The sequence below is a fragment of the Gopherus evgoodei genome, chromosome 24 (assembly GCF_007399415.2).
Source record: "Gopherus evgoodei ecotype Sinaloan lineage chromosome 24, rGopEvg1_v1.p, whole genome shotgun sequence".
Taxonomy (NCBI): Eukaryota; Metazoa; Chordata; order Testudines; family Testudinidae; genus Gopherus; species Gopherus evgoodei.
Window position 1 is genome coordinate 1,171,865 of NC_044345.1, and position 13,544 is coordinate 1,185,408.

The 13,544-nt window shown below is 67.2% G+C and overlaps 1 protein-coding gene across 4 annotated transcripts in view; it reads right to left on the reverse strand.

Annotated features, from left to right (window-relative positions):
• The window catches only part of ZBTB7B (zinc finger and BTB domain containing 7B), a 34,578-nt gene that overhangs the window by 20,172 nt on the left and 862 nt on the right, over positions 1-13,544 (reverse strand). Inside the window, exon 1 of one of the 4 annotated variants that reach the window (XM_030542444.1) lies at positions 9,312-9,338. The exons of 1 other annotated variant lie outside the window; for it this stretch is intronic. The gene's annotated coding sequence lies outside the window, so the exon portion shown is untranslated. Of the gene's footprint in view, positions 1-5,450; positions 5,609-9,116; positions 9,200-9,311; positions 9,339-13,544 lie in introns of those variants that run through there. 2 more of the 4 variants (XM_030542440.1, XM_030542442.1) reach the window with 2 other exon arrangements.

A 13,544-nucleotide genomic window follows, 5' to 3' on the forward strand; every position in this document is an offset into this window, starting at 1 on the left:
GCCTGCCAGCCCTCCCTGCCTGCCCTTTGCCCCCATAAAGGAGGGGAACGGCTGCAGCGGAGCCAGCCCCCCCAGCCCAGGTGCGCCAGGTGCTAAGGGCAGGAGATAAGGTGGGCGAGGCGGGCAGGGAGGGGCATGGGCACAGGAGTCGCACGCAGCCCTGAGTCAGAAGGATCCCACTGGTGGCAAGTGAGTCACCGGGTCGTCCAACCCCCGCCCCCCAGGGGTGTTGCAACCTCCTGCTTTCAGTCACCAGAGCAAACCACAAACTGCTCCCTGTCCCTGTCAGGGATGGGTCTTCGCGGGGGCTCCAGGAGCCAGTGGCACCCACCAGCCAGGCCAAAGCCAGATGGCCTCCAGAAAACCAACTATCAGGGGCCCCCCGCTACAAGCTCAGAGCCAGGCCAAGGGCCCCCTCGGAGGTGATGCTGCTGGGACAGCTGCCCCGTGCCAGCCTCAGCCTGGACCCCCCCCTTCTCCTCATGCCAGACTCAGCCTCAGACGAGACCCCCCCCTTCTCCCCATGCCAGCCTCAGCCCGGACCCCCCCCTTCTCCCCATGCCAGCCTCAGCCTCAGACGAGACCCCCTCCACCCCCCCGTGCCAGCCTCAGCCTGGACCCCCCCTTCTCCCCATGCCAGCCTCAGCCGAGACCCCTCCACCCCCCCATGCCAGCCTCAGCCCGGACCCCCCCCCTTCTCCTCGTGCCAGACTCAGCCTCAGACGAGACCCCGCCCTTCTCCCTGTGCCAGCCTCAGCCCGGACCCCCCCTTCTCCCCGTGCCAGCCTCAGCCTCAGCCCGGACCCCCCCTTCTCCCCATGCCAGCCTCAGCCTGGACCCCCTCTATCCCCCTGGTGCCAGCCTCAGCCCAGAACCCCCCTTCTTCCCGTGCCAGCCTCAGCCAAGACCCTGACTGCAAGGGGCTCAGACAGATTCTTGCTCCACAGCTGCCCCTCATGCACCCTCTGCGCCCAGCATGCACCCTCTGCGCCCAGCATGCCTGGCAGCCTCAGGGTGCGAGCTCCGCATCTGCCCCAAATCCCCCACTCAGGCGGGTTACAGCTCCTATGGTGGACAGATGCCCAAGGCCGATGTCAGCAGAGTCCCTGACCCAGCCAGCCTAGCAGGCCTGGGCACCCACAGCTCCCAGTACCCCAAGGAGCAGGCCCTGACGGCAGGTTCACCCCCCCCCCACGACAGTTCCTCCATGCCCAGCTCCAGGGTCCTACAAGAGCCCAAGGAAGGGGGCCAATGGGCAAGGGCCAGCCCAGGCGCTGGGGAGAGCTCACCCAGCCAACTCCAGGGAGGAGGGTCCATCCCTGTTATCCACCAAGGAATTGGGCTCAGGATGCCTGCTAGGGCTGTGCACCCCCCACATCTCCGGCCCCACCAGTGTCACTGCCAGACGCAGACAAGCAGGGCAGCATGGCTCCTCCAACCTACTCCCCCTGCCCCAGCACAGGACAGCACCCCTGCCTGCCCCGACCCCCACACACAGCTCCCCTGCAGGACCCTCTACTCCCAATCCCATTGAGAACCACTGGGGCACCCAGATAAGCAGCCCTGACCCCCACCCCCACCCCCAAGGCACTGCAAGCCCCAGAAAGCTGCCAGATGCCCCAGGCAGCACTGCATGCTGGGATCTGTAGGCTCCATGAGCTGCACCAGAGGTGCTGACCCACGGATGGGCCCCAGCCACAGGGGGCCCAAACCAAGGGCACAGACCCCTTGTGGGTGGTTGGGGAGCAGCGTGCCAAGCAGCTGTGCAGGGTCATGGGGGGGAACATCCCTGTATCAGGCTGTGGCTGCTAGGGGAGCACCGTGTGAGGGGGAGACCCCTGCAAGGAGAGGGGTTCCACAGGGCAAGGCCCGCAGCCCAGCGAGGGCTCTGGGGGGCAGTTGGCATGGGGGGGCAGGGCTGCGTGGGAGGCAGGAGCCACGGAAGGAAGGAGTTGCTGAAACGCAGTCGATGGGGGAACAGGAAGGAAATATTAAACAGCAAAAAACCCCAAACCAAAGGGAGATGAACTCAAGGCACCGACCTCCACCCCACCCCCCACAGGAGGGGGACCAGCTTAGCCTGCCCTGCCTGGGACAACCCAGGAGCCTCAGCACCAGGCCCTTCCCCCACCCCCGAGGCCTTGAGGGAGACCCGCTCAGCTACCAGCTGCCTCCCACCCAGGCGCTGGGGCCAGTGTGCCAAGGAACCCCTGCAGATCCCTCCCCCCAGCCCAGCTCAAGGCACGGACAGGGCTCCCGCCTCGTGGGAGCCTCTGCTATAGAGCCCGAGAGCTGCAAAGCAGGAGACGCAGAAGAGGCCAGCTCCGTGTGGCCCCTCTGGCTCTGCCCTTGCGCTGCTGCTGCATTTAGCCACTGCCTCCGCACCTAGCCCCGGACTGGCGGGTTAATTCCTCCCCGGGGCTCAGTCCCTGGTCTCTGCCCCCCCAGCTCTGCAGCCTTGGGGTAGGGGACAGGACCCCCCTGCTGCATTCAGTTCCCGCTTCCCTCCACGTTCCCCTCAGCAGCTTCCCCACCAGATGAGTGCAAGCAGCCATGGGAGCTGGCTGGAGGCCAGCTAGCCCTTGCTGTGGGAGGAGGAAGAGCAGGGCCAGCTCTCAGCCTGGCACCAGGAGCAGTGCAATGAGCTGGGTCAGATCTCAGCCCAGGAGGCCCCACTGGCCCAGCACCGAGACCCAGAGAGCAGCCCAGCCTGCAGCGGGAGGGAGGCAGCTCTGCTGAATGGCCAGAACACAGGACTGGGGATCACAACCCCCTCCCCCCATCTAGGAGCTGCAAGCAAGAACCCCCTCCCCCCTCCAAGTGTCAACACCCTGGAAGGAGTGCAGCATCGGGTGCAAGATGAATCCCCAGCCAGCTCCACGCTGCAGCTCACGGGGGAGGCCGGCCCACCAGCCCCCCTGGTGTCACCCCGTGTACCAGTCCCCATATGGGGGTGCAGGGCAGCAGGGTTCCCAGCCTCGCTCCAACAGGGCCAGAGCTACAGACAGCAGGGGCGCTGGGCTCAGCACCGCGACCAGACCAAGCCAGAAGTGCCCCGTAAGGACAGCGGCTGCTTGGAGCCCAGATTGGCCCCTAGTGTGCCCCCACCCCAGAACAAAACAAAACAGCCCAGCTTCCGCCCCCAAAGCAGCTGCTGAGGCCACTGAGATGCACCTGAGCCCAGCGGCCAGGCCAGCGCTGATCCCCACCAGCCGGGGTGGGCGGTGCTAATCCCCACAGCCTGGAATAGAGCTCAGAACTAGGCCACTGCCAAGATCCCAGCCCCACCCCGCCCGGCTCAACACTCCCACGGCCCACGCAGCAACGGCTGCCACTCTGGGGCAGGCCGTGCTGGCCCCCCAACCATGGGGCTTGGGAACCGCTCCCCACAGCCCTGGGGCGGGATGCAGCAGCCGTTCTGCACTGGGGCAAGTGTCACAAGGGGCAACTACACCCTAGTGCTGCCCCCGGGCATGGGGCCAACACTGACTGCCAGGGAGAGCGCCCCCTGCTGAGCCCCCACTCACTCCCTGCAGCCCAATGGCCCCCAGCCCTGCACTGGGGAAAGCACTGCCAGGGGAGAGCGCCCCCCGCTGAGCCCCCACCCGCTCCCTGCAGCCCAGCGCCCCCCAGCCCTGCACTGGGGCCAGCACTGCCAGGGGACAGCGCCCCCTGCTGAGCCCCCACCCGCTCCTTGCAGCCCAGCGCCCCCCAGCCCTGCACTGGGGAAAGCACTGCCAGGGGAGAGCGCCCCCTGCTGAGCCCCCACCCGCTCCTTGCAGCCCAGCGCCCCCCAGCCCTGCACTGGGGCCAGCACTGCCAGGGGACAGCGCCCCCTGCTGAGCCCCCACCCGCTCCCTGCAGCCCAGCGCCCCCCAGCCCTGCACTGGGGCCAGCACTGCCAGGGGACAGCGCCCCCTGCTGAGCCCCCACCCGCTCCTTGCAGCCCAGCGCCCCCCAGCCCTGCACTGGGGAAAGCACTGCCAGGGGAGAGCGCCCCCTGCTGAGCCCCCACCCGCTCCTTGCAGCCCAGCGCCCCCCAGCCCTGCACTGGGGCCAGCACTGCCAGGGGACAGCGCCCCCTGCTGAGCCCCCACCCGCTCCCTGCAGCCCAGCGCCCCCCAGCCCTGCACTGGGGAAAGCACTGCCGGGGGAGAGCGCCCGCTGCTGAGCCCCCACCCGCTCCCTGCAGCCCAGCGCCCCCCAGCCCTGCACTGGGGAAAGCACTGCCGGGGGACAGCGCCCCCTGCTGAGCCCCCACCCGCTCCCTGCAGCCCAGCGCCCCCCAGCCCTGCACTGGGGCCAGCACTGCCGGGGGAGAGCGCCCCCTGCTGAGCCCCCACCCACTCCCTGCAGCCCAGCGCCCCCCAGCCCTGCACTGGGGAAAGCACTGCCGGGCGAGAGCGCCCCCTGCTGGGCCCCCACCTGCTCCCTGCAGCCCAGCGCCCCCCAGCCCTGCACTGGGGCCAGCACTGCCGGGGGAGAGCGCCCCCTGCTGAGCCCCCACCCGCTCCCTGCAGCACAGCGCCCCCTGTTGAGCCATGCACCCAGGGTGAGGGACTCATTTCCTCTGCAGTCCCACACACTTCTCCTGCTAAACCTCCTTCCCATCTACCTCTCTCACTCAGGCCCCACCGAACAGCACAGCATGTGCAGGGTTAATTATTACTCATTAAGAGAGGACTAATGTCCTTGCTGCCCCCCGCCCCCCGGGCACCAGGGGGTCATCGGGCCACAGGACAGCCTGGACAGGTGCTGAGCAGCAGGATGTCCCCAGGCTCTGTTCCCCCTTGCCAGCAGGGGCTCCCAGGCCCCAAAGCTGTCTCCCAGCACCAGGGTCCTTTGCCAGCTCCCTCTCACCCAGCTGTGACAGGGCAGGTCTCCCCAACACTGGGTAACCCCCAACCCTGGAGATGGGGAAGCCCAGCAAGGCACCTTCCTTCACGCTACTTCCTGCCCTGGGCAAAGCCTCTGCTCCCACCCAGCAGAACCAAGCAGCTGTGCACGGAGCGGAGGGGCCTAGCCAGCTCCAGGCGAGGGGTGGGGGGAGGACACCCGGGGTGGAGCACAGAGTGACTGCACACTAGGCCAGCAGTGCCTGGATTCAGGAGCTCCCTTGGGGTCAGGCCCTGCTCCCCCACAGCGATCAGCCAGGACACACGGAAAGTGGCTCAGGGTCAGACTGAATAAGATCCCCCACACCTGACCCTCCGAGGGACCATGGAGTGGGGGAGGATTGGAGCAAGAGCCCAGGGCAGCTAGCTGGGGAGCAGAGCTAGCACCCCCCACCGGGCCCCCTGGGACAGCCAGGGCCCCCCACCACCGATGAGCTCAGCCTGACATCAGTGCCTGGGCTGCAGGCTGGGAGGAGACAGTGCCCAGAAGGAGGGGGGATGGCCCTGGGCATCAGGACCCCACCCAGAGGGGGCAGTGCACAGAGACGTACTCACCAGGCTTGCCAGGAGCTGCCCATTGGGGCCCAGGCTGGAGCAGCAGGGACAAGCCGGCAGCAGCAGTGCACGCACACCCTGAGCCTGCCTGCTGGGAGAGGCCAGAGCTCGCCTGACCTACTTCTCCTTCCGCATCACCTGCTTTCATTTTCCCTCCTGCAGCCTGGTCCCCCCGCCATGGGAACCCGGCCAAGTCATGCCGGCTGCTCCCTGGGGACATGGGGCTCCAAGGCCCAGCAGCTCCAGAAGGTGCCAAGAATGCACATGGGCAGGGCAGGGACTCCATGAGCGGCTCAGCGCCTCCCCGCAGGAGCTGAAGGTCACCAGCCTTGGGGGAGCTGGCATGGTGGGGGTGGACGGAGCGGTTCTCTGGGGCTCCCTAAATGGGCACTGGGCACCAGGCATCTCCTGCTGGCTGGGTCTCAGCCTGGCCCCTCCTAAACCTGGGCCCCCGCAGCAGGGAGCAATCCCCAAGATCCCCAGGCCCAGGCTGAGACCCACCATCTGCAGGATGTCAGAGCCCAGCTCCTGCCTCCAGAATCCTGTGTGGGTGCCCCCTCTCGCTGCAGCCAGGGACACAGCATGCTGCCCCCTCGGCCCAATGGGGCTCACCCTGCCCCCCACGGGGGAGCACGAAGGAGTCTTCCATCACATCCAGACTCAAATCTGCCCCCGCCCTGACACGTGACTCCTGGAACTCCACCTCCCCAAAGCTGGACCCCCCCCTTCCCCAGCACGCCAAGGTTACTGCGGCAGGTCCCAAGGTACGGCGTGGGCTCCCGGGGCTCCAGCACGCTACCAGTAGCAATTTCTCGGTGGTTTCATCATCCACCCCCTCCTACTGGGGGAGAGGTTCCTCGGCTGGGCATGGCAGCAGCCCCTGCTGCTCCGAGCTTCAGCGTCCCCAGGCCGGACCAGGCTGGGCCACTCTGGCCCACTGACCCCCTCCTGCTGCACCCCTCAGAGGCCTGAGCTGGGGAGGGTGCCCAGGGCACCAGCATACGGGGCCCTCCATGCACCCTGGGACCCAGAGGTGCCCCAGCCAGGGGACATGGATTATGGGGGTGTTGGGAGGAGCTGGGGCCCAGCTGCACTCCCTGGGTCTCAAGGAACAGCTCCAAGCCCCATTGCTCAGCACCCTGTGTGATGCAGCTGGGACTCCTGCCTCCCCCCAAATACCCTCCGAATCTCAGAGCCTCCGTAGCGTGCTGCCGGCACAGCAAGGCCAGTGCCACCGAACTCCCAGGAACACACCAGCCAGGGGGAAAAGCGGCACTGCCTGCCGGCCTGACTCCCATTGCTCACACCTCACCCACCCCACAAGTCACCCTCCACCAGGGACGCTTGTGGCCCAGTCAAGCTTTGGCTGCAGACACAGCCCACCTACCCCGAGCCCTCCTGCCCATCCTCCCCCAACCCCCGGGGCCCTCTAGCGCTGCCTTCTCCCCCACACCAAGCTCAAGCTCCTTGTCCTGCCTTTCAAGGCCCTACAGAGCACAGCCCCTCCCTTCCAACCTGCTGACGCTTCCCCAGCGTGCCCCCGCCCTCCTCACACACTGCCATCCAGGCCTCCAGAGAGACCTGCAAGGCCCCCTCCCTTTCCACAGCTCTGTGCCCACAGGATGCCAGCCAAGTGAGGGGCCCCGCAGGGTGCCGCACGCGGGGACAGCTGATAGGTACGCCCCTGGACGGCGAGCAGGCAGAACCCAGAGGCGTCAGAGTGCAGCAGCCTGCCCCACTCTCAGCAGGAGTTGATTCCCTATTAAGGAGGGGGAAACTGAGGCACAAAGGAAGGCAGAGACAAGCCACCCAAAGCCGCAGTGTCAGAAGCTAGAAGTAGAACCCTAGAGTCCCCCAGCCCCCTGCACTCTAACCACTAGACCCAATTCCCCTCCAAGAGCCAGGAGAGAACCCAGGAGTCCCAGGCAGTAGCCGTGAGAACAGCCCCTGGACTCCGGCCCAGCAGGAGCTGTCCTGGGAAGGTAGATCCCAGCAGGTCAAGGGGAGTCTCAACCCTGAGACAGCAGCTGCTCGTCATCCCACTGTGGCCCAGACAGTGTTGGGAGGGTAAATACGCACCCCACCCCCTGGGTAAACACCGTGACCAGGGGCGGCCGGCTCGGGTGGGAACAGCTGCCATGGGCTGGGCACACTCAGGGCAGAGTCCAGCAGCCTCTGAGCAAGGTGAGAGTGATGGAGCACCAGATTCCCGGCAGGTGGCCCCCAGAGCAGAGTCTGACCCAGATGCCCCAAGAACTCCCGTGCCAGACACACACTGTCATCCTGGGATATATAAGCATTAATGAGGGCAGGGAGGGGTGGATTATCCCTTCCCACCAAGACCCCCTTCCACTCAGGGACACGTGACATTTCCACAGAACGGTCCCTCGCCAAGGGACAGCCAGAACAGCCCCCCTCCATTTACTGTAGGCCCTACATAAACAAAGCAGATCACACGTGCTAAGCGATGGCCGGGGAGGTTTTCGGTTAAGTGCAGGGCCTAGTTCAAGCAGCCACAAGCATTAGTCAGCGACTGCTGCAGGACAGATGATGGTGACACCCAGATCCTCCCTGCTCTGCCGGCCAACGGGGGGGGCTGCTCCCTTGGGCCACCTACTGGGCATCAGAGCGGCCAGGGCACCAGAGGGCAAGGGGCCCTGTCCCCAGCGGGACGCGGAGGTGGGGGGTGAGCGCTCACCAGGTTTGTTACTGTTGGGTCGCAAGCCAGGCAGAGGTAAATAGGACCTAGAAAGGCCCAGATCAGACTGTCCTCCCACTGGGGCCTGCCCAGCCATGGGGTGGGGGGAGCTCGGCCACGAAGAGTCCCAATGCCTGAGCAGGCCACCCCCCTGATTGTATTGGGGGGGGGGGGTCTGCTTAGCTCTTGCCATACCGAGTTTCTAGCCCAGCGACAGCCCTGTCCGGACACAGAGAACCACGGCAGGAACCACGGTCCCCCTCCCCACCCCTGCCAGTTTAGCCCAGTAAGAATCAGACTCCCCCACCCAGACGCGGCCAGCGCAGGGGATGCGACGAGTAATCCTCCCCACCCCTCTCCTCTCCTCCCGCCTGGCACCCTGCCCACCCGCAGCTTCCAGCAGAGCCAGAGCCAGCGGCCTGGCGACGTGTCCACATTCGCCGTAACTTGCCGCTCCCAAAGGGTGCGCTCAGGGTTTCCATTCCCGCCCCCCAGCGCGCCAGGGGTGCTGTGCCCAGTGGGGCCCGAGCCCCGGGCAGCCCTTTACCCAGCCGGAGGCCGAGCTGGCTCTCCGCAGGGAGCTGCCAATAGCCCCAAGGGGCACCAGCCGGGCTAGCCGGGGCCCAGGCAGCGCAGATCTAGGGAGCCGGTGTCTCCGATCCCCTGGGCCAGGCCGGGCCGGGCCGGGCACACCCGCCCTGCCACTCACCTACCAGCTTAAGGAGGGTTATTTATAACCCCAGACCTGAGCCACCAAGCAGGCCTGCTCCCGTCCCAGGGGTGACGGGGGCTCCGCACACGAGACCACGGCGCACCTGGCGGGGTCCAGGGAGAGACCCGAGCTGGGGCAGGGGGCGGGGGAGTGACAGGAGCCAGCCCACCAAGGGGGCGCTAATGGGGCGCGGGACAGCCGGCCCCCCCCAGCGATCCCCCCGGGGGCTCCAGGCAGCTCCAGCCGCAGGACTCACCGGTCTCCGCTCGGCTCAGGTGCGGCAGGCGGGGTCCGTGCGCTCCGCTGGGGGCCGGACTCCAGGGGCCCCTCGCTCTGCCCGCCCCTGCGCTCTCCCCACCTCACTCACCTGTCCCGTCCCGCCCCGCCCCCCGCGGTCCCCACCTCGCTCACCTGGCCCGCCCCGCCCCGCCCCGCCCCCCACCTGTCCTACCTCCAGCGGCCTCCCCCGCCTCGCCGCAGCCCGGCCCCTCCGCCGGCCGACCGGCCGGGCCCCCCCGCTCCCCTCCCGACCCCTCCCCTCCACCTGGCCCCAGCCGCTCAGCATCTCCCCCTCGCCCTCCTCAGCCGGCTACCAGGAAGCGCCCGCCCCCGCCCCAGCTCATTGGACGGGGGGGTGGGTTCCCAGCCTCTCATTGGTGGGGGGTGCTGCCCTTCGGGCCCCCCAGGGGCGGGGGGAGGAGGAAGGAGCTGGCCGGGGGTGGGGGTGGAGGGAATGACAGTGTTTGCAGCTGCAGCGGCTCGGGTCCCCGTCCACCCCCCCGGCTAATAGGGCCCTTAAAGCTGCACCGCTCCCTTGGGGGGGCTCGCAGCGCTAGCGGGGGGGGGCTGTCCGGGATGGCGGGGGGCTTGCAGCGCGGGCGGGGGGCCCTGCCCGGGATGGGGGGGGTTCGTCGCGCTGGTGGGGGTGGGCCCTGCCCGGGATGAGGGGGGCTTGCAGCGCAGGCGGGGGGCCCTGCCCGGGATGGGGGGGGGTTCGTCGCGCTGGTGGGGGTGGGCCCTGCCCGGGGTGAGGGGGGCTTGCAGCGCAGGCGGGGGGCCCTGCCAGGGATGGGGGGGGTTCGTCGCGCTGGTGGGGGTGGGCCCTGCCCGGGATGTGGGGGGCTCGCAGCGCGGGCGGGGGGCCCTGCCCGGTGGGGGGGGTCGCAGCGCAGGCGGGGGGGCCCTGCCCGGTGGGGGGGGGTCGCAGCGCAGGCGGGGGGCCCTGCCCGGGATGGGGGGGATTCGTCGCGCTGGTGGGGGTGGGCCCTGCCCGGGGTGAGGGGGGCTTGCAGCGCAGGCGGGGGGCCCTGCCAGGGATGGGGGGGGGTTCGTCGCGCTGGTGGGGGTGGGCCCTGCCCGGGATGAGGGGGGCTTGCAGCGCGGGCGGGGGGCCCTGCCCGGGATGGGGGGGGTTCGTCGCGCTGGTGGGGGTGGGCCCTGACCGGGATGAGGGGGGCTCGCAGCGCGGGCGGGGGGGCCCTGCCCGGTGGGGGGGGTCGCAGCGCGGGCGGGGTCCTTGCCCGCGAGCGGCGGGCGGGGAGGAAGGTGAGTCAGAGCGCTGGGGTGGGAAGGAGGCTGCAGCTGGAAAGGATGACCCGTCCCTGGCCGGCTCTCTCCGGTGGAGGGGTCCCGGCCTGGCAGGGGAGCCCCGGGACTGGACACCCCCAAAGGCCCGGCCGAGCCGCAGCTATCGCTAGCCCGTGGCTACAAAGTGCTGCGGCGGGAGCTGGCCCGGCTCCCTGCCCTGGCTAGGGCAGGCTTGCCAACCCTCCAGGACTGGCCTGGAGTCTCCAGGAATTAAAGATTATGTCACCTGATGGAACCTCCAGGAACACGTCGAACTAAAATTGGCAACCCTAGAGCAGGGGGAAGGCCTGTTCCCTGACGCCCTGCCCTGGCTGGCCCTCTGTCCAGCTGGCCCTCCCTCCATCTGTCCATCCCTCCCTCCTTCTGTCCATCCCCACACAGATCCCTCTGTCCGTCCATCCCTCCCTCCGTCCATCCCCACACAGATCCTTATGTTCATCCCACTGTGTTCTGCTGTTTATCCCTCCGTTCGTCTGCCTGTCCCTCCATCCAAACATCCCCGCACACATTCCTCTGTCCCTCCCTCCAGCCATCCCCACATAGACCCATCGCTTCATGTGCTCTGTCAACAGACCAGGCGAAGCACTGAGGCATTGACACAGCCAGAACGGGGGACGCTTTCCCTCCCCACCGCCCCCACCTGACTGGCTGTTCTCGGGCAACATCAGTGTCAGCCAGCAGGAAAACCGGTTCGCTCACTCCCAGCCCCACACCCTGGGCCCTGCTTGTCAGAACATAAGAAGGGTCCTACTGGGTCAGACCAAAGTCCATCTAGCCCAGTGTCCTCTGCCGACAGCGGCCAGTGCCAGGTGCCCCAGAGGGAGTGAACGAACAGAACAGGGAATCAGCAAGTGATCCATCCCCTGGCACCCATTCCCCGCTTCTGGCAAAAAATGTCCAAATGTCTCACCTGCACCTGGGCATAACTACCCAGCCAAAAGAGAACCCAGCATGCAGGCTGAGGCGCTGAGAGAAGATGGATTTGGATCAGAACACAGGACTGGGAGCCAGGACTTCTAGAGTCTGTCCCTGGCTCTTTGAGGGGAGTGAGGCCTAGGGGGTTAGAACAGAGGGGCTGGGAGCCAGGACTCCGGGGTTCTACCCTTGTCTGCCAGAGTTGCTGGGTGGCCTTAGATGATGTCCCCCAGCCCCAGCTCGCTGCATAGAGGTGGTGATGTGAACAGAGGCATAGCCCCTAAAATAGCCCAGGCCCTGCTTTCTCCGGGGGACTCTGAGGTGATGGGAGAGGGGTATCCACACCTCACCAGCCTCCCTTCCCTGTGCCCACCTGGGAGAGTGCCAGGAAGGACCCAAGGCAATGGGGGCTCGTGTAAAGCGAGGCACTCAGAGCAGGCAGGAGGGCAGGGCAGGGCAGGCCAGGCTCCCCGAGCAGCAGCTCCCCCCACCTGTGCAGGTGACTCGGGTGGGGTCACAGGCACAACCTGTTTGGCCACAACCGGCGCCCAGGAGGGAAAGAATCAAAATGTTCCTGGCTCCTTGCTCACCTCAGCTCACCCCACCTGCCCCTGCCCCTGCCCCCACCTGCTGCTCCAAGGAGAGGCTCCCTGGCGGCCTGATTCAGACATGGCCCTGGGCCAGGCCCCCACTGCCCAGACGCCAAGCCAAACAGGGGCTCTGTACAGACATTAGCTCACTGGCAGGAGGCAAGTCCATTCCGGGGGCAGGGATCCAACTCCAGCTCTCCCCTCCTGCCAGATCACTGCTCCCAGAGTCCATTCCAGTGGGCACAGATCCAGGGCCGGGTCATCCCTCCTGCTGGGGCAATTACCCTGCACATACCTGGCTGCTGACCCAACAAGAGGGTTCAGCCCTTGGGGCCCCCCGTGTGTCCCCAGTGGGGTGGGGGAGAGTTGCAAACCTGTCCTCTGGGGCGATGGCCCTGAGGTGCCTAGCCCTGGCTGCCCCCCCCATCCCTCCCACCCCACCGGGGCAAGTCCTCTGCATCGCCAGAGAGAAAGAGAGAGAGAGAGACAGAGGAGCAGCTTTGGTCCACCTGCTGCTCCCTCCATCCATCTTTCCATCCCTTTCCCCCTTGCTCAGCAAAGCCCTCGCACACTGCTTACAATAACCCACATGCGGGCTGGGGGGCAGAGGGAGCTGGCTCAGGAGCCACCCAGGGGCCAGGCGAAAGCTGTGGTACCTCCAGGGAGTGGCCTGCCTGGCCCAGCCTGGCTGCTGGGTCTCCCTTGGCCTGAGCAGGCAATGGGGGAGGGGGCTGCTGAGGAGCTGGGGATGCGTGGGGACGGATGAAGCGAGTGAGGGGGAAATCCAAAGAAAATCCCCTCTTTGATGCTGACTTGTAGCCGGCCCAGCCACCCACCTGCCTGAAACCAGCCTCCCACGGTCCCTCCCACTTTCACTTTCAGGGGCCATGCAGCTGCACCCCGGGGAGGTGCGGGGGGGCTGGGGGTCCAGGATGTGTCTGGCAGACTCGGTCCCTGGGAGGATCCTGGAATCAGGGCCACCACAGGCTGAAAGTGCCAGGCGCTGGGCAATGCCGGGCAATGCCAGGCAGGCCTGGCCTGGGCCTGCTGAGGGCTGGGCACCATTGTTGGCCCCTGTGTGCCGGGTGGGGGCACCGCACTCTGGGAAATGGGATGTAGAGGTGCAGACCCTGCCCTGCAGAGACATCCACATCCCAGCCCAGCTCCTGGGGGCATCATACGGGTGGGGGCAGCTTCCGAGCCTTCCTGCACCCTGACCACTTCAGAGGCAGCTCGGGGGATGAAAGTCGCCCAGTGCTTCGTGTCACAAACCCCCTGAGGCCGCCAAGAGCCGAAATCAAACCCACCGCAGGCCCCGGCGTCGCCAGCTATTTATAGAAGCTGCAGGGGAAATGATTCTAAGGAGGAACCGGCAGGAGGGGCAGGAGCCCCCAGCTCTCCGTGCCCGCCCAGGCCAGGCCCACAGCCTCCCATTTCCGCCTAGGGCAGCACCAAGTGCTACTGGGCAGCCCAGTTCAGCTGCCAGAGCCCACGGGGGTGGGAGCCCAGCACTGGACGAAGAGATTCCTCTGCAGAGCAAGAAGCCATGGACAGCGTCTGGCCTCCCTTTTGCCCTGGCCTCCCCGCTGCAC